Source organism: Anabrus simplex, chromosome 1, assembly GCF_040414725.1.
Source record: "Anabrus simplex isolate iqAnaSimp1 chromosome 1, ASM4041472v1, whole genome shotgun sequence".
Taxonomy (NCBI): domain Eukaryota; kingdom Metazoa; phylum Arthropoda; class Insecta; order Orthoptera; family Tettigoniidae; genus Anabrus; species Anabrus simplex.
Window position 1 is genome coordinate 510,011,829 of NC_090265.1, and position 20,657 is coordinate 510,032,485.

The window sequence follows — 20,657 nt, forward strand, 5'->3', positions numbered from 1 at the left end:
AAACTCTGCCCCAGCCTCGTACGGACGACCAACTGTGGCAAATGGTTGACAGAGAATGGAGAACCATCCCTCAGGACACCATCCGCACTCTTATTGACTCTGTACCTCGACGTGTTTCTGCGTGCATCGCCGCTCGCGGTGGTCCTACATCCTACTGAGTCGATGCCGTGCGCATTGTGTAACCTGCATATCGGTTTGAAATAAACATCAATTATTCGTCCGTGCCGTCTCTGTTTTTTCCCCAACTTTCATCCCTTTCGAACCACTCCTTCTTGGTGTTGCATTTGCTCTGTCAGTCAGTGTATAAACAACTACATTAATTCATTATCAATATTCTGATGAACTGGCAGTTATGGGCTTGAAGGTCACGCGGAAACAAGAAACTACTGAAAGGTGGAGGTAGCTAGGTCCCCGCGAATGGCGAATACGAGATAAGAATTAACACGCGTGTCAATCACATCAGTAGGGCCCGACGGAAGATTAACATCGGTAGTGGTCACACCGTGCGGAGGCTTCTGCGCCAGTAGTGGACAATGGATAGCCTCTATACTATTGAACACATTCATTAGGATTTCGTTTTTACTTCGCAATAGTCCCCACTCTTTCAAGTGGTACGGAATGTACTCTCCTAAATGTTTTAGTCATTAGCTGAAAGTTCGCAGGTAATCAGCCGGTCAAGTGGTACGAAATGACCGGTGGTACGAAATGTCCGTGGTACGAAATGTCCTAGAACCGTCATCGACTCCTACTATGTATAATACCCGGTGTCCGGACATTCCGTACCACTTGATTTTTGAGGACATTTCGTACCACCTAGGTCGTTGTCTACCTGCGAACGGTTTTCCAGTAATCCCTAAATATTTATGCGAGGATAATCCGTACCACTTGATGTCAAATTGGAATTCCATTTCCACGCCAGCGGGCGTAATTAGCCTGCCAGACACACTTTAGAAATAAGAAACAAAAATAATTTTACAACATTTTCTGAAGAAAACTTCTATATTATTTTAATAATTGCCTTAAAACTATACTTATCACTTATGTTTACGTAAATATTATCATAAGAAAGTCGATTTTAAGTATAAATCTTGAAACGAAACAATACAATATAAATATACATCGTGTTCGGGCGCAATGTGCATAAGGATGGATAATATTACTATGATTGTGAATATTTTTAAACTACTGCATTATTTCATTACCAAGTAAGTAGAGATTCTGATGAACTGGTAGAAATTGGCTTGATGGTCACGCGGAAACAGGAAACTACTGCAAGGTGGAAGTAGCTAGATCCCCAGGAGTACGAGATAAGAATTACGAAGTGACAATCAGATCAGTTGCGCCCGACGGAAGGTTAACGTCAATAGCGGTCACACCGTGCGAAGGCTTCTGCGCCAGTAGTGGACAATGGATATACAAATGAACACATTCATCAGGATATCGTTTTTACTTAAAATTACTTCCCACTCTTTCAAACGGTACGAACTGTCCTCTCCTAAATATTTTGAAGTCATTAAGTGACACTTCGCAGGTAATCAGGCGGTCAAGTGGTACGAAATGTCCTAGAACCATAATACCCACCTTATGGAGACCAATCTATTAAAATATTTAGGCATTACATTTCAAAATAACCTCCAATGGAACCATCACCTTGATATTATCTATTTAAAAAAGCCTTTTCTCGCTTCCGCGCCCTCCGTGCGCTCACTGGGCATACCTGGGGCCTTCGCCTTTCCCATACTATCCAATATATATACATCCTTTGTCCGTCCTGTCGTCACCTATGCCGCCCTCATGTTCGACAGTATATGCCGCTCTTGAAACTCGACAGACATGCTCTACGGGTCGCACATCACCTCCCCCTTGACACTCCCACCGCTAACATTCAAACAGTTTATTCTTCCTTCCCCACTATCCTTGGTTACCTTCACTCTCTACGCCTCAACTACCTCACCAAAGGAACCCGTAATCACATTCCTATCATCACCGAAGCCCTGCCCTTATCCCCTTTAGCTGATGCCATTCTTAATGATCGTCGCACACCCCAGATTTCTCATCTCTTTCCTCCCACCATCACTTAGCTTCCCTCGCCCCTCTCTCTCCACCGCTGTCCTGTTACATGCTTAAAACTGTACTTATTTTCCAATTCTATGATGTTCCTGCGCACAGAGGTGCAGCCTATATTTCTGCAGCACGACCAGTGTCCGTCTATTGTTTTATTAATTTTATTATTATTATTATTATTTTTATTATTATTATTATCATCACAATCTTTGTCCTGTTTCTACTTCGGCACAAGCAAACGAACTTACCATCCCGTCAGTCCTTATCTTGTGTTAATTATTATTGTTGTGTGAGATCAGTTAGTGTAACCTCTTTGATTCTTGTTACTCCTTAGATTTGTTTTCGAGGGCTTTGAAATAAGCAAAGAAACGCACTTCAAGAGAGTAGATTGGGGTCTTTTGTTGTTTTACAAAGATGAACTACGAATCGTTGTACGCTGCTAAATCAAAATAAATATATATTGTTATTGTAAGCATTAAAGAGTGTTTAGTAGCGAGAATAAAGGTAGTTTTTTCCACACATTTGGCGACCGCGACAGGAGTAGGCTTAAAATTGCAATGGATAAGGTAACGAAAGTTCGTGCCGTTCATCGACGTGCATACACGCGGATTTACAATAAGATCGTCAACAACTTAGAGAGTGAAAGAAACAGATCCTGTGGTCATTGAAGCGGACTCTAATTTACTGCAGGAGAAACATCAAGTACTACGGACACTGGACCAGCAGATATTCGATTTGATGTTGGAGCAAGATATGGATGAGGATGACCTAGAGAAAGAGGTTAGTGCCACTGACGATATAATTTGTAAATTTACTAACCTTCAGATTAAGGTAGCTGCTATGTTAAGAGAGAGAGAACAGCAGAATACTATCAGTGAAAGTGCCCCAAGTGTTGACTCATTTACTCAAAGAAAGTATAGGCTTCCACTTCTAGAACTTAAAAAAATCAGTGGTGAACCGAAGGACTGGTTACAGTTTTGGGCCCAGTTTGGAAAAATTGATGAAGATACCAGTTTAGATCCCTCGGATAAGTTCCAATATCTTATTCAAGCCACTACTGAAGGCTCTCGTGCCAGAGAAGTGGTCAGTAGTTAGCCTGCTACTTCTGAGAACTACTCTAAGGCTGTGGAAGCATTAACGTCCCGTTTTGGGAGAGAGGATGTACTAGTTGAAGTATATGTTAGAGAGTTGCTTAGGCTAGTATTGCAAGCTAGTAACCCATCCTCTGACATGACCTTATGCTCGTTATATGACCGGCTTGAAAGTTACTTTTTTTTTTTTTTTTTTTTTTTTTTTTTTTTTTTGTTGATTGCACGTACACGAGAGTCCCGTGGCGAACACTAGGCCACTCTACTCGTCGGTTTCATCGGCATGTGAAAACTCACATCAGCACCAGCACTAGCGGGGAAAATACGGCTCTGTCGAGGTGAAAACAAGTTCACCTGTCAGAAAAGAAAACCCTTCATCGCTGCACTGTTAGTACTCAAATTGATTTAGCTAGTGCTAGTTGGCAAGGTAGGAGATGGTAGATGTTGATGTATTATATATTGCAAGAAGAAGAAGGCAAGTAGTGAGGGCAAGGCGATTTTTCTTGGTGGGGGATGACTACAGGGCTCTGGAAACTTTAAAGGTTACCACGGATAGGTGTGAAGCAATGCTTTTTCCTCTCGTGGAGTCTTGTTTGCCTGAAGAACTTCTAGGAGCATGGCAACGAGAGTCTAATACACAGGGTGAGGACCCCGGAAAGGCTCGGCTGAAACAACTCATGGACTTTTTAAGATCGGAGGTCGAAAGTGAACAGAGAATTTCTATGGCAATGGTTGGTTTCGGTCTCAGGGATGCGGATAAATCTAGAGCGAAAGTGACAAAGTCTACAGCAAAAGGCGCAGTGAGGCAATCCACATTTGTTTCAAATGATATTCTCACTGCTGCAGGGCTGCTCACTGCCTCTAAAGAGGAGAGGAAATGCCTATTTTGTTCTTCTGGTCACAGTTCTCAAGATTGTATTAAAGCTCAGGACTTGTCTTTATTAGAAAGACGACAAGTAGTGGATAAAAATAGGGCATGTTTCTGCTGTCTGCGAGTTGGGCACGTAGCTAAGAGATGTAAAAATCGTCCCAAATGTGTCATTTGTGCAAAGGGGCATTTTGCATTAATGTGTGGACGGATTCAGAAAGAGCGATGTGGCAAAGGGGATGAAGCTGTTCGGCCAGTGATCCATAATAATAATAATAATAATAATAATAATAATAATAATAATAATAATAATAATAATAATAATAATAATATTAAAGACGAGGCTCTCGCAGCTGTAGCAAATCATTGCAATGTTCTAATGCAAACACTTGTAGTTTATGTCAGAAGTACCGGTAATGAACGAATGCGTAAGGCAAGACTTTTGATCGACTCAGCATCTCATCGCTCATATATATTGGCCAGCACTGCTGCTGAAATGGGGTATGTTCCACGCTCTCAGGAATTAATTCAGCATTCACTGTTTGGAGGAGCTACCACGGAAGTCGTGCAACACAATGTTTTCACACTTTACCTTTCTAAATTGGACAAATCATACCATTGCCATTTGGACGTGCTTGGACAACGGAAGTTCTGCGGATGAATTGCTCTTGTTTTAGATGGCCCTTGGATACAGGAACTTGCTTCGCAAAATATAAAGTTAAGTGATGTTGGCTCTTCGGCAGATATTGAGATTTTAGTTGGAGCTGATTTTGCTAGCAAACTTTGGACTGGTAGACGGGTACAATTGAGTTCAGGACTAGTAGCAATGGAGACAATTCTTGGCTGGACATTGACAGGGAAAATTCCTGACATCACACCCAGTAATGAGAACCAACACAGATTTGTGGACTCTAGATACTTTAGGGATTAGTGATCCATCTGAGAAACTCAGCAGATCTGAGATTGAGTCTACTACACAGCAACATTTCCTTGATACAGTATCAGTCAATAAAGAAGAGCGTTTTGAAGTCCACCTCCCATGGGTTGAGAACCATCCTCCACTGCCTGATAATTACCAATTATCACTGAAGAGACTGATGTCTACTGTTAAGAGATTGAAGACTGAAGGTTACTATGATGCTTATCAGGAAGTACTAGATGATTGGCTGAGGGAAGGGGTGATAGAAGAGGTGCCTCCTGAGGGAAATGGATGTTCATTGCCACTATTTGCCTCATCGTCACGTTGTGAAACCTGGATCAACAACACCAGTGCGCCCCGTGTTCGATGCCTCGTCTAAAGAAAATAAACAGCCCAGCCTCAATCAATGTCTTGAGAAAGGCCCTAATTTAATTGATAAAATACCTTCTGTGTTGGCACGTTTCCGACTGAAGGAGGTGGGAGTTGTTGTAGACATAAGAAGAGCTTTCCTCCAGATTAGCATTCGCGAGAGAGACAGAAATTTTTTGAGATTCTTGTGGTTAGACAGAAATGGAAGTCTCAAGACATACAGACATTGTCGTGTTGTATTTGGAGTCTCTCCAAGTCCTTTTCTAATAGAATCATGCATCAAACTTCACCTTGAAAATACATTAGTACAGTGTGAGGAAGGGAAATCACCATGGCCCAAGTCATTTGTGGAGCTTCTTAGCCATAGCTTCTATGTTGATAAGTGCCTTGCCAGTTTGGACGATGAAGAACAAGCTAAACAGTTTATTGATGTAGCTTCAGGTGTCATGAGGGAACGGCAATTTTGTCTTCCAGGGTGGGAGTTGACCGGAAGTAATGACGTTTCCGGACCTACCAATTTGTTAGGACTCTTATGGAACAAGTCCGACGATTCCCTAGCAATCAACATAGATAACCTTCTTTCGATTAGCTTCGAGAAAATAACAAAGAAAGTTATTTTGAGTGCTGCCCATAGAATTTTTGATCCGGTGGGTATCACATGTAGTGTAGCATTAATACCAAAATTGTTGATTCAACAGACTTGGAGGGAAGGTTTGACATGGGATGAAGAAGTCAATGAAGAGATCAAAATGAAATTCTTGAGTTGGCTTGAAGAAGTTCCTCTTTTAGCTCAAGTCAAGATTCCTCGTTGGTTGACTAACTGCAACAGCCCAAACGACTCCTGGACACTTCACATTTTTTCAGATGCCTGTCAGACATCATATGCAGCGGCTGCAAGTTACTGCGTGTTGAGCAAGGGGGTGAAGTGAGTGTTCACTTGGTGGCTGCCAAGTCAAGAGTTGCACCAACTGGAAAATCAGGCAAGGAATTGACCATTCCCAGGTTAGAACTTTTAGCAGCTTCAATAGCAACGAGATTATATGCATCGATTGTAAAGGATTATTGTATTCCCGATATTAAGGCAATTTTTTGGGCAGATGCTTCAACTGTTATCGCTTGGATTGAGCGAAGTGAAGCATGGGATGCTTTCGTCATGAATCGGATTAAAGAGATACGAGAATTGTCAGTTGGTTGTGAATGGCGACATGTTCCTGGAAAAGGAAACCCATCAGATCTTCCATCACGTGGATGTTCTGCGAAGAAGTTGATACAATGCCGTTGATGGGAGGGCCCTGGTTGGTTGAAAATCCAGACTGCTGGCCACAAACTGACTTTTTTATAATGAGGAAGAGATAAATTCGGAGAGAAGGAAGAATGTAGTTTCGTTGATATCAAGTAATTCAGAGACATTATTAAAGATTGGTATTACCGACACTTTTCTCAGTACAATGTAAGGATGGTAGGCTGGATGTTGCGCTTTCTGACCAACTGTCGCATCAGCAAAGCTCAACGCATACATCGTGACCTGACAAGTGAGGAATTTGTCACGGCAGAAAGGAAGATTTTACGATGGGTGCAGGAGGAAGTGTTCATAGATGTTTTCAATTCCAAACTAAAGAGCTTACTTCCATTTGTTGACGAACAGGGATTGATTCGTTTGATGACCAAGATATCTAACCGGGATGATGTCAGGGACTTTTGTCATCCCATTGTGCTCCCAAAGGCTGATCACCCAGTCGTTCAGCGACTGATTATGGACGCCCATCTTAGCAACTGTCATGCTGGTACGCAGATGCTTTTGTCAATTCTGAGGCAACAGTATTGGATTCTAGGAGGTAGACAAACAATTAGAGCTGTTATTAACTCCTGCATGATTTGTAAACGTCACAGTTCAAAGAGGTTGGCAGCTCATCCTTTACCATTACCTGAGAGTAGAGTGCGTGACGCAAGAATTTTTGAAGTTACTGGAGTTGATTTTGCTGGTCCTCTCTACATCAAAGCCGATGATGGAACCTCGAAGAAGGCATGGGTTTGCTTATTCACTTGCGGAGTTTACCGTGCCGTTCGATTGGAACTGGTGTCTCCGTTATACACAGACAGTTTTCTACAAGCTTTCAGACGTTTCTGCAGCAAACAAGGAATACCTGGCATTGTCTACAGTGACCAGGGAACAAATTTTGTTGGGTTTAGGAACTCCTGTCATAAACTGGACTGGGATGCAATCTCACAATACAGTTCAGCGCGGAAGATAGATTGGCGTTTTAATCCTCCAGCTTCGCCATGGTGGGGAGGTTGGTGAGAAAGACTAGTAGGATTGCTCAAAACTCTTCTCCGTCGAGTGCTTGGTCGATCATCTGTCAACTATGAAGAGATGCAGACAATCCTCTGTGACTGCGAAACCGTCATAAATTCTCGGCCATTAACCTATTTGTCTGACAATCCATCAGATCTGGCTGCTCTAACTCCAAACATGTTTCTACACGACATAGAAGAAGTAGGAGTACCTGAATATGACCTGTTCGAAGCAACTGATCTTCGGAAAAGGCTGCAGTATCGCCATCAGCTGAAAAAGAATCTTAGAGAAAGATTTCGTACTGAGTATTCAGGTCAGTTGAAGTTATTTGCCAGCAAGGATAAGCCACATGATCTCAAACTGGGAGAAATTGTTTTGGTTGGCAATGATGACACCAGAAAAATGGATTGGCCATTGGGACGAGTTGTTGAGCTTGTTAAGGGAAAGGGTGGCAATGTTAGAGTAGTGCGTGTCGTCACTGCTTCAGGCGAGCTTATAAGGCCAGTTCAAAAAATATACCCACTAGAACTCAAGTTTCAACCACCTGAGGATACCCAGGAAATCCGAAACCACCTAAGGAAAGACTTTGTTCCAACTGAAGAAAATATAAAGGATAATCACGAGACCGGAGCATGTGACTCTTCTACTCCTCCTGAAGATGGACCTCAAGTTTCAAAGCAGGCAGTGAAAATAACTCGTCTAGGACGATTGATTCACAAGCTAAAAAAGTTAAATTTGTGATATGTGTCGATTAACATATTTCTTTGTGTGTATGTTATTGAATTTTATCATTTTGTAATTGTTGCAGGACTATATTTTATGAAAGTGGTAAGGTGTAAGTCAATTCATGTTAACATTCATTTGACTTAGGTGGGAGGATGTTGTGCGAGATCAGTTAGTGTAACCTCTTTGATTCTTGTTACTCCTTAAATTTGTTTTTGAGGGCTTTGAAATAAGCAAAGAAACGCACTTCAAGAAAGTAGATTGGGATCTTTTGTTATTTTACAAAGATGAACTACGAATCGTCGTACGCTGCTACATCAAAATAAATACATATTGTTATTGTAAGTGTACCGGGCGGTACACCTCTACACCGTTTATTTAAAAGTTGCGCCAGTTGAAACTCCTCTTCTGGAGGAAGGTTGAACTTTATCTATTCTATTAATTCTCTACTTTCTCAGAAGATGTCACCACGTGGAAAATTTTGAGTTTTTGAACTGTGTCACTTTTGATGTGTTTTTGTTTCGCTTGAAGTAAGAAGTGTGAACTTTCTCTTCTAGAGGACACTACTGAAGATCAACAATAGTGCAACCTAGTGCGGAGTCAAAGAACTATTTTGTTGGAGAAATTTTTATTTCAAATGTTTGTTCTTTGCTAAATTTCTTTCTGTTATTGTTTAAGTTGGCTGTATACCCCTCTCTTTCCCCTTGTTTTGCATGTAGCCAATCCCGAATTTCTTAAATTAATTTCTATCCAATCAGATGTATCTTCCCCCAACTTGAATCGATTGCGGGGTCCTATCCAATAAAAACACTGTGGGCGCCTAGAAACTTCCGCGAGAGTATTTAAACTGCTGATTTTGGGGTCTCCGGGCCACTTCTGTTCCATCTTTCAGTGTATTAAGTACATAGCAGGAGGCGGGAAGCGCCTCTTTCTTCTTCAGCCGTTCAACACCAGGTAATGGCCTATTAATAACTTCTTTTCTTGCTAGGTCGGCAGTTTAACACTCGCGGCGGGTTCGAAGCATTTCCATCATGTAACCTTCTCCTAAAATGTAATTACTCTTTTCATCTTTTTCTTGTAAAGCTACATATTGGGATAGAGAGTGCTAACCCTCTCGAGCTCCCACTCACATTTGTGTTGAGATGAACTTATTTTCTCAAACTATTCTTCGTTTATGTAATGTAAAGTGTTCTTCTCTAAGTCACCTCTGTAGTATGGGATTAGCCCTTGCGTTAGTGGCCCAGAGCCAGATTAGGTTTTAAAAACAAAGTGTATTAGGAGTGCAAGGTCGCCTCCTCTCAAATTGTTATTTTAGAGGTCATGTAATCAACCTTCTTTTCATGTAATAGACCTCAGTAGGTTGGGTATTTTACCCCTGTGAAAACGTCCTTAGAGGACAGCTTGAAGGTGGAGTTTGGTGTGGCCTTGTGATAGGCTTACAATTTTGAGAGCGGATCGCTCTTTGAAATTTGTTTCTGTATGCCTCGTGCAGGCTTTATGTGTAATGTTTGGAGCCAGTGCTCCTGGGCATGAATGGGGCTTTCTGCCCCTTGGCTAAAATTTTTTTGGAGTAAGGCGGGGCTGATTGCCCAAGAGTTATGAAGTAAGGGCACTGAGCCCGAATCCAGTAATATTGTACCTACATTTTTGCTACTCTGTACCTGTTATGATTGTTATCTCTTGTTTTTGAAAAGAAAATATAACCTAGTTAAATTTTAAATTAATTTTACATTGCACGTTAAATTCGTAGCTTGAAACCCATTCACACCCGCACCTTCTTTCACCTCTACCTACCACGGATATCTCCGTAACAAGTGGTAGCAGAGCGTGGTTGAATGGGTCTCAATTTAGCCCCTTTTGACGGCTAAACATTGCTTTAATTCGAACTCTAACAATTTTCTCAGTTGCTGGAATTTTTGAGTTTTTTTTAAAATTGTTCTGTCATCATGTCCGGCCCTCGCGATGTTCTCCTCCTTAACTATTTGCGCAAAGAGGAGTTGATATACGAGTTAACTATCAGAAACGTTCAATCTGGAGGCACGGTTGCAATAGACACTAACAAGCTTAGAGAGTCCCTTGATTTGCCCATTTCCATCCCCAATTTGGGAGAGAAAGAAATTGACGACTCTCTTTCCACGATCACGGAGAATATTACTGGGCTAGCTTCCGTAGTTAGTTTTTTTGATGAAAATGATCCGTCTCCTAACCAAATTAAGCGTGTGCAAGGCAGATTATATCACTTTTCAAATAGAGTTAATGATCTGTTGTCTCTGAAGGTGAATGACGTTCAGAGGAAGCAAGCTAATACGCTCCTTGAAACTATCTCTGAATTGTCTAGTAAAGTCACTCAATTGTTAACTGGGGAAGTTCCTCCCAAATCTGATCAGCCCACCATAGTGAATGTAAGTAGTGAGGAAGAACCTGCTAAGGGAGAAGGCAATAGGATAACCGTTGCTGCTCAAACTATCTCTGCCCCATTGGACAACGAGTCTGAACGCCGCACATCGTTGAACAATGTACGTGCTGAATTAACTTCCTTGCCATTGAAACCTTTACCTACTATGTCGCCCGGGTTTAGCAGCTTGCCTCATCCATTGGCAATGTTGCTCAGAGGTATATCCAAGTTTTCCGTTAATACCACCAGTGACGTGATTTCATTTTTAAGATTTCTAGTGGAATTTCAGGATCATGCCCTTGTGTTTTCTCTTTCCCCATGTCAAATTTTGCAAATTATCTATCCTTATGCTATTGGGGTTCTCTCAGATAAAATAGTAAGAGCCATAGCTGAACAGTCATCTATCGAAGATTTCCATGCACATCTGCTTGCAAATTTTATTCCTGCCCGCGCGAGGTCATCTCTTATTCAGAAATACTATTATCGGGTACAGCGCTTGGATGAAAACCTGGCAGACTTCATCCAAGATATTAAGTTTTATACTAGGGTGTTTGCTCTCCACTTCCCTGAGGATCAGATCGTGCAAGCTATTATCGAAGGGATTTCACCACCCTACAGGTCATATTTGTGTTTCGCGGCGTGCCCGCAAACCTTCTCTGAACTGGAAGCATTAGCCGTCTCTGCGGAAGGAGTTAGGTATGCCGATTCCTTGCGTGTGGCAAAAGAACCCCCGCCTTCTTTTAGTAATACTCGGCTTCCACCTCGCCGATCAGTCACCCCTCGTAAATGTTATGCTTGCGGGTCGCCTGACCATCTGCGCAATAAGTGTCCGCTGATCAAGTCTAGTAGGGCAAATAATGGAGCTGGTTCATCACAAGGCTGTTTTAAGTGTGGGGCCTTCTCACATATCGCCAAAAATTGCCCAAACTCAAATAGCACCCCCTCCTGCTCAACTTCTGGTGCCAATTCCACCTATGCCAATAATAAAAAGTGACTAGTGGCATCGGTTGAGTCGACTAATCCATCTTCCCGAGACTCAGCCCCTAGTAAACAGGTTGTAAATGCAGAGAACAATCAGCCTTCAAATTCATCTTTTGAATGCCCTAAAGAATGTCTTAGGATTGCGGCGGATACCCCCGCACCTGTTCCTTTTCTTAAGATTGAGTTAAATAACGAGCCTATAACAGCTCTTTTAGATTCAGGCAGTGTTTGTTCGATTATTTCGGCTGAATGGTATTCTAAATTGAAATCTGTTGGTAAACTACCTGACCATGTCTCAGCTCTTATTCAATATGTTTCGGCTAATTCATCGCCATTAGAAATTCTAGGTTCCGTACTGGTCAAAATTCGTATTTTTAAATTTACATGGAAAATCAAACTGTTTGTGGCTAAGCACTTGTCTTGCCCCATCATATTGGGAGCGGACTTCATTTCTCACACTGGTCTGGTGCTCGATCTCCAGAGTAGGTCGTGCACATTCAAATTTGCGTCCAATTGTAGAATTCCCTTGTTAAAGTGTAATTCTGTATCATGTTCATCTATTTCGCCTACCCAGGATGAGATGTTGTTAGACCTTAGACATCTACCTGAGGAGCAGGCTGATAGTATTCGGAAACTGTGTCAGTCGTTTCCCGAGGTGTTCTCTGATACTCTTGGTGTTACTGACCTTATTGAATACAAAATTGAGGTCACGGATTCGATTCCTGTCCGTTTTCCACCGTATAGGCTATCTCCACCTAAAATGAAGGCTCTGAAAGAAATCATCGATCAGATGTTGAAGGATGGTATTATTAGGCCCTCTAAGTCAGCGTATTCTTCGCCTATTTTTCTAGTCCCGAAACCCCAAGGAAGCTTCAGGCCTGTCATTGATTACAGGGCTCTCAATCGGAAGGTGGTGTTGATTTCTGTGCCCCTTCCCGACCTTCATTCTTGCTTTTCATGGTTTCGTAAGGCCAAGTTCTTCACCATCTTGGACTTGAATCAGGCCTATAATCAAATTCCCCTTGCCGAAGAGTCTAAACATCTTACAGCGTTTGCCACGGACTGGAACTTATACGAATACAACCGCGTGCCTTTCGGGCTCCCCACGGGGGCAGCTGTGCTCACTAGGCTACTAGATAGGGTCTTTTCCGACATCAAATTTGAGTACTTATATCACTACTTGGATGATGTCGTCGTATTTTCCGAGACTTTTGAAGAACATCTAGATCATCTGCGAGAAGTTCTGAATCGCCTTCGTAAGGCTGGGTTAACTGTCAAGTTGTCCAAGGTTGCCTTTGCTAAGCCCTCTATGTCATTCCTAGGGCATATTGTGTCACCCGATGGGGTAGCTGTCGATCATTCTAGAACACAGGCCATCCGTGATTTTAAACCTCCTAAGGACATCAAAGGTATCGCTAGATTCATTGGTATGGTGAATTTCTTCAGGAAGTTTATTCCTAACTTCGCTAATAGAGCGGCGCCCTTAAACCTTCTTCGCAGGAAAGGCATCAAATTCGAGTGGGGACCTTCTCAACAAGCCGCTTTCGAAGATCTTAAATTAGCTCTCTGTAATGCCCCTGTACTTGCTATGCCTGATTTCTCGAAGAAATTCATCGTCCAAACGGATGCGTCGTCGTCAGCTGTAGCTGCAGTCCTTCTTCAAGAGACTGAACTAGGGAGGCGACCCATCGCCTATGCGTCTAGGACATTGTCGGCTCAAGAAGCCAAGTATTCCATCTATGAGCTCGAAGGTTTGGCAGTCTTATTTGCCTTAGAAAAGTTCCGTCTCTATCTGGAACACGTTAAATTCGACCTGGAGACAGATAATCAAGCCTTAAGCTGGGTCTTAGGTAGGCCGCGTCGTACTGGTCGTATAGCCCGCTGGGCTATTCGTATTTCCGCCTTCCAGTTTGATGTTAGACATATCAGAGGTACCGAAAATGTTGTGGCTGATGGACTCAGCCGTATGTTTTCAAACGAGGTCGAGACCCATGAACCGGTCGACAGTTCATCACCTTCCGAGTCCATACTATCCGAGGTTAATGCCATCCTAACCGATGCTCCCATGCTCTTTAGGGATATTGAGAAATACCAACGTGAAGATCCTACGCTGGCTCCGATAATGGAAACCCTTTCTTCTGGGGAACATGTCGTCCCTTATGTTCTGAGGAATGGTGTTTTATGTTGCCCTTCGAGGCATGATAAGTTGATGAAAGTTGTTGTTCCAGCGGTTCTTGTACCTATGATCTTCAAATACTATCATGAGACCCCATTGGGGGGGCATCTTGGAATCTTTAAAACTCGTGAAAAGATTCGTGAAATGTTCATATGGAAAGGTATGGACGGTGAAATTCGGGAACTTGTAAAAGCTTGTAAACCTTGTTTGATCAGTAAACCCACCATGTCCACTAAAGTAGGCCTTTTATCTTCTCATCAAGCGTCGCGCCCCATGGAACGCCTGTATATTGATTATGTGGGACCCTTCCCCCAGTCAAAGGGTAATGCCAACAAGTTCATCTTTGTGTGTGTAGATGGTTTTACAAGATTTTCCTGGTTATTTCCGACTAAGCTGGCTACCGCTCAGTCAACCATTACTTGCTTAAATTCTATTTTCGCTTCTTTTGGTCCGTGCCAATACATTGTATCTGATAATGCTAAGGCTTTTACACCTAATTTATTTCGTAAATTCTGTTTTGACTTGTCCATCTCTCATGTAACTACTTCCGCTTATTACCCTCAACCATCTCTGGCTGAACGGGTTAACCGTAATCTCAGGTCCGCACTTATTGCCTATCATCATGAAGATCATTCTAGGTGGGACACGTCCCTGCATTGGTTAGCTTTTGCTTTGAATTCGGCGGTCCATGAATCACACAAATTTACTCCAGCTTCTTTGATGTTCAAGTTTGTTCCCAACTCGCCGCTCTCTAACCTCTGGTCTTTGAATGACATTCTACCCGAGACAATAGATCCGGATAACATTAAAGATCTTTGGAAGAAGGCTAAAGCCAATCTTAAAGTGTCTCATGAAAAGGTTAGGGAAAGGTATGATCGTGGACGGAGACCCACCACTTTGAAGGTAGGTGACCAGGTTATGGTCAAAAATTTTGTTCCCGCGGGCAAGCTTGCCCCCAGATTTCATGGGCCTTGTATCATTCTCGATTTTCTTACGCCGGTTACCTTATTGCTAAGTAATCCAGCCACCGAGAGGATATTTAGAGTTCACCTGTCCCAGGTGAAACCGGTGTAATTTCTGTGTTAACTTGCTTCATATTATTTTGAAAGGATATGAAGGTTATATTTTTTGAGTTTCACTTTTAAGGCATTCTGCCCCTTCTGTAATATTTTGGTTTTAGATGTAAGCCTTGTGTAAAACCTGCCCCGACCCGTTAAACTGCCATCCTGTTCTTGCCACGGCCATTACCACGCTCCCGTCTCCTGCTCCACCTTACACTGTGGCTTCATAATAGTAAATGCCATGGATATCTACACGCCGCTGGCCCCTCAACCTCTCCACAAGCCTGTACCCTCAAAGAAGATGATAGTCCAACACAATTCTGCCGCCTAGCTTTAATGTTTCAGCGCCCCCGCAGCCGCGCAGCGCCGTGCAGCGACTGGGGAGGGGGATGGGCCCCCTCCTCTCCAGCGAGGACGACATGTGCACGGCGAGCCGGAGCTCTCCTCCCGGCCAAGGCTGATGTGCGGCGCACGACCTGCTACATGCCCGCAGCCTGTATCTGTTCACCGCGGGCGCGGCGTACTTCAACACCTCTGCTCCCCTCATAGTGCGGGCGAGCGGTATCTCAGGGTACTTGAGGGGTCCGAGCGGCCTCCGTTGGACGCAAGCTGCAACGGCCGGTCTGGCCATCCGACTCAATCTACATCAACTACATGGACAGTCACCATAAGCAATAACTACACTTGGGAATTCAACAACAATATTTGGTGGACATTGCAAAATTTTTCTTCACCTTTAAGTATTAAAAGTTTATCTTCAGAAATTCAAATTCTACAAACATAAAGACTTTCATTCACCTGCAACAACAACATTTTGAAACTGAATTAAGAAATCTTGTAAATGCTTCTGCTATCTATCTTCGTATCAACATCATTACTTGGACTTTGTTTCAAACTGATTTCATGTGTCACCCCTGGAGGAACTTTTGGGTGGGGGGGAGGTCTGTACCGGGCGGTACACCTCTACACCGTTTATTTAAAAGTTGCGCCAGTTGAAACTCCTCTTCTGGAGGAAGGTTGAACTTTATCTGTTCTATTAATTCTCTACTTTCTCAGAAGATGTCACCACGTGGAAAATTTTGAGTTTTTGAACTGTGTCACTTTTGATGTGTTTTTGTTTCGCTTGAAGTAAGAAGTGTGAACTTTCTCTTCTAGAGGACACTACTGAAGATCAACAATAGTGCAACCTAGTGCGGAGTCAAAGAACTATTTTGTTGAAGAAATTTTTATTTCAAATGTTTGTTCTTTGCTAAATTTCTTTCTGTTATTGTTTAAGTTGGCTGTATACCCCTCTCTTTCCCCTTGTTTTGCATGTAGCCAATCCCGAATTTCTTAAATTAATTTCTATCCAATCAGATGTATCTTCCCCCAACTTGAATCGATTGCGGGGTCCTATCCAATAAAAACACTGTGGGCGCCTAGAAACTTCCGCGAGAGTATTTAAACTGCTGATTTTGGGGTCTCCGGGCCACTTCTGTTCCATCTTTCAGTGTATTAAGTACATAGCAGGAGGCGGGAAGCGCCTCTTTCTTCTTCAGCCGTTCAACACCAGGTAATGGCCTATTAATAACTTCTTTTCTTGCTAGGTCGGCAGTTTAACACTCGCGGCGGGTTCGAAGCATTTCCATCATGTAACCTTCTCCTAAAATGTAATTACTCTTTTCATCTTTTTCTTGTAAAGCTACATATTGGGATAGAGAGTGCTAACCCTCTCGAGCTCCCACTCACATTTGTGTTGAGGTGAACTTATTTTCTCAAACTATTCTTCGTTTATGTAATGTAAAGTGTTCTTCTCTAAGTCACCTCTGTAGTATGGGATTAGCCCTTGCGTTAGTGGCCCAGAGCCAGATTAGGTTTTAAAAACAAAGTGTATTAGGAGTGCAAGGTCGCCTCCTCTCAAATTGTTATTTTAGAGGTCATGTAATCAACCTTCTTTTCATGTAATAGACCTCAGTAGGTTGGGTATTTTACCCCTGTGAAAACGTCCTTAGAGGACAGCTTGAAGGTGGAGTTTGGTGTGGCCTTGTGATAGGCTTACAATTTTGAGAGCGGATCGCTCTTTGAAATTTGTTTCTGTATGCCTCGTGCAGGCTTTATGTGTAATGTTTGGAGCCAGTGCTCCTGGGCATGAATGGGGCTTTCTGCCCCTTGGCTAAAATTTTTTTGGAGTAAGGCGGGGCTGATTGCCCAAGAGTTATGAAGTAAGGGCACTGAGCCCGAATCCAGTAATATTGTACCTACATTTTTGCTACTCTGTACCTGTTATGATTGTTATCTCTTGTTTTTGAAAAGAAAATATAACCTAGTTAAATTTTAAATTAATTTTACATTGCACGTTAAATTCGTAGCTTGAAACCCATTCACACCCGCACCTTCTTTCACCTCTACCTACCACGGATATCTCCGTAACAGTAAGCATTAAAGAGTGTTTAGTAGCGAGAATAAAGGTAGTTTTTCCCCACAATTATTATTATTGTTATTAGTATCATTCTTATTATTGTTATTTTTTATTATCATTATTTATTTTTCCGTCCGAAGTGAGGGCATTTTGTATTATGTGCCAGTATTTCCATTTCGTTTTCCTGCAGAGCCACAAGGTAGTGCGTGATTCTAATTTGTGTTTGTTTTTCTCAGTGCATTTATTCGTGCCGATTAACATTTTACCTGTGGCACGTTCCTTATTTACGTTATGTGGACTTGCTTAAGCTAGGAATTTGTGTTCTTGAACGTTATTCTACCAAATTTCATTCCATTTTCTCTATATTCAGTGTTGTCTTTTCTTTATTTCTGCAATTTCGTATGTCATTTGTCGCAATTGTCAGTGCACGTTCTGTCATTTCCTACTCGCTATGTTGTGAACTTGACTAGTGCAGTGCTTATGTTGTCAGTGCATTGACGTCGCCCTATGGACTATATGAACTCTTGCTCCAATACGCACGACGCGAACATGTTCTCTTCGTTGCATATTTTCCATTTTGTTATCTTATTCTGTAAATATCTGTATAACTCTGTATCCTGACTCCTGATTTAATTTCAATAAACGGGGTCTAGCGGTTGACCCTGGCGGAGTGCGGTGTGGGCTTGCTTTGGGGGCCCGTCCTTCGGTGACCTCTGTGCCGGATCTCTCCTACTTTTCCCTTACATATGTCTACACATACCACTAAACACTTCAATTTTCTTATACGCATATACATTATCTAGGGTCTAAGTGCTACTTTGTATAGCTGACGGCCCGCCTACCAATAGGGTAGGAATGAAATGACCTTCTATTCATTCATTCATTTATTTGTTATTGGGTCGGTAGATGCAGAGTGGCTCTCGGTCAACAAGTGGCCACGGCTGGCCCGTGGTCCAACAGCTCTGCACTTTGACCGGTCAACCGAGCAGAGGAGGGGTGGCCACGGCTGTACTGTGGCTCTACGCCTCTGCATTCGGGAGATGGGACAGGGCTGGACCTCATGACTGGCCCCAACCGTCGGCACTGGAACTTCTTCTTCTGAATCTTCAGAAACAGCGTATAATAGTCCGGGATCACTCCGTGCTTTTTAACGCACAGGTCGAGTCGCTGAAGTTTCACTTGCAATGCTGGAGTTCACTACACCTTATCTTCACTTGACAGTTCTCTAAACTCTTCGTCTAAGTCAAATAAATAATCATCGTCAGTGTTGTCTAAATAAACATGCATACGTATTTCTTCTTCATTCATATTTGCCGCGGGTAACCATGACGATACACGGCTACATATATCTCGTATTATTTCAATGGAGATAACCAATCGGCTTCCCTTGTGAACACAAATTTTCGCTAGAAACTCCAGGAATATCGATCAACCCCAATTAGGTCAAAGAGTGGAGTTTCCATTCAATGCGATGTATATAACAGCCATAGATTCGCGTTCAGAGCTGTCTGTTTGGGGTCGTTATCTTGCGTAAACGTATAATATGCTGAGAGTCCCATTTTTTGTACAATTGATGGAAGGTGTGTCTTGAGGATGTTAATGTATGCTTTGAGATCCAGAGTTCCTTCAATAAAGGCTAAATTTACTCTCTTCGGTATAAACGACCGTCTTCCAGTCCTCATAGCTGTCATATCTGTGCTCTATAGAGTACGCAAGTCTCTTATTCCTGTTAGCCTTACTGATCTACAGCTTTCTACGGACTGTTCTGCCCGCATATCCTCTTTCACATACCACATTTCGGATGGTTTCAGATGACACTTGAACTCCTACATCTTGTTGTATGCAGCTGCTATCTTCGGCGCACTTAGCTGAGTATTTTAGGCCACTTTACGCACAATTTGCCGTTTGAGGGGCGGCCACTCCTTGGTCTATTTTCTATTGTTTCTGTTCTTTTGTACCTATACACAATATTTTTAACAGTTGTAACAGCACTTGTAATAATTCCACTCATGTCCTTGAAAGATTTGCCTCTTTGAAACAGTCACACTACAATCCTCATTTCCCGTCCACTCCGGAACCAGCGACGCCACCACGGAGGTGGAGAACGCCGCCCCCTGGCGCCGCGACTGTGCGACCCAGGCTGAGCGGCTCGGAACTGCGAAGTGTACGCAGACCGCTCCTCCAAGGGCCACCTTCACGAAATGGTCGCAGACTCAGGCCTACCGGGAAGGGCCTGTCACCCGGGCGCAATCCAGGAAGGCGCCCCTGATGGCGGATGGCACGCCCCATGGCGTTCGGAGGCTGCTACCCGGGCCCAGCCTGCCATCGTGTCTGTCGAGCTGCAGACCTCGATGTGCGCCCCCCAGGACCGGGAACGCAGTCGAGTGTTTGCACCGACCGACGCCGCTGCCGCCAGCCAGGAGAAGGAAGAAGACGGCGACGCAGCGGAGCTATCAGCTACCCGGGTGTCACCAGGCCGGGAGGAGGGCCACCAGGACGAGGCCTCTTCCCCTGCCGAGAAGAAACCCCCGGGAAGAAGACGACGCCGGACCAGGAAACAGAAGGCGACGCTGGCCCATCAGGAGAGGGCCGCCCAGCCGCAACCCAAGACTGCTCCCAGGACAGCAGTCAACCGAGGAGCCAATCAGGAGAGGACCTCAACGGGTAGTGGCAGTCAGGTGAGAGTACAACGTCCCCCTCAGCAGCTCTTAAAGTGTTTCCGCTGTCTGAGGTGGGGCCACCGTCAAGTTAGCTGTGGACTCCAAGTGAAGTGCAACCGCTGTGGTGGTGACCACCACTACACGGCCTGCGCAACACTTAAGGAGGCTAATTGCGCGGGGGCCACCCGGCCTCACACCGCAGTTGCCCAGTCTACAGGGCCATGGCGCGGGCAGAGAGGAAGGAGGCCCGGCGCCATGACCCACCCCCTTCCAGGAGGCCCCCGCCTCGGCGGGCTTGGCCTCATTCTCCGGGATCGGAGACTGGGTACGAGGTACCCCAAGGAGGTGGAGCCGTGCGACAGGCCCTAGTGGTACTCGACGCATGGCTCCGCAGCCGGCAAGGACCGCGCTAGTCACAGCAGTGCACAGACGGACTGATTCCCAGGCGACGGAATGGCGAGGAATGGGTTTTGTTATTATGCATGTTACCTGTTCCTAACTAACACAACCTCTGGTCTTTTTCCAGCCCACATCCTTGCATCTGCTATCAAAAGACGTCAGGTTTTACATGTAGACTCTTTCTTCTTTCTGCCTATGTGGTTTTTCCCTGACCCTTCAATACCACACCTTAACACTATCCAACCAACACAAACTTTGCCGTG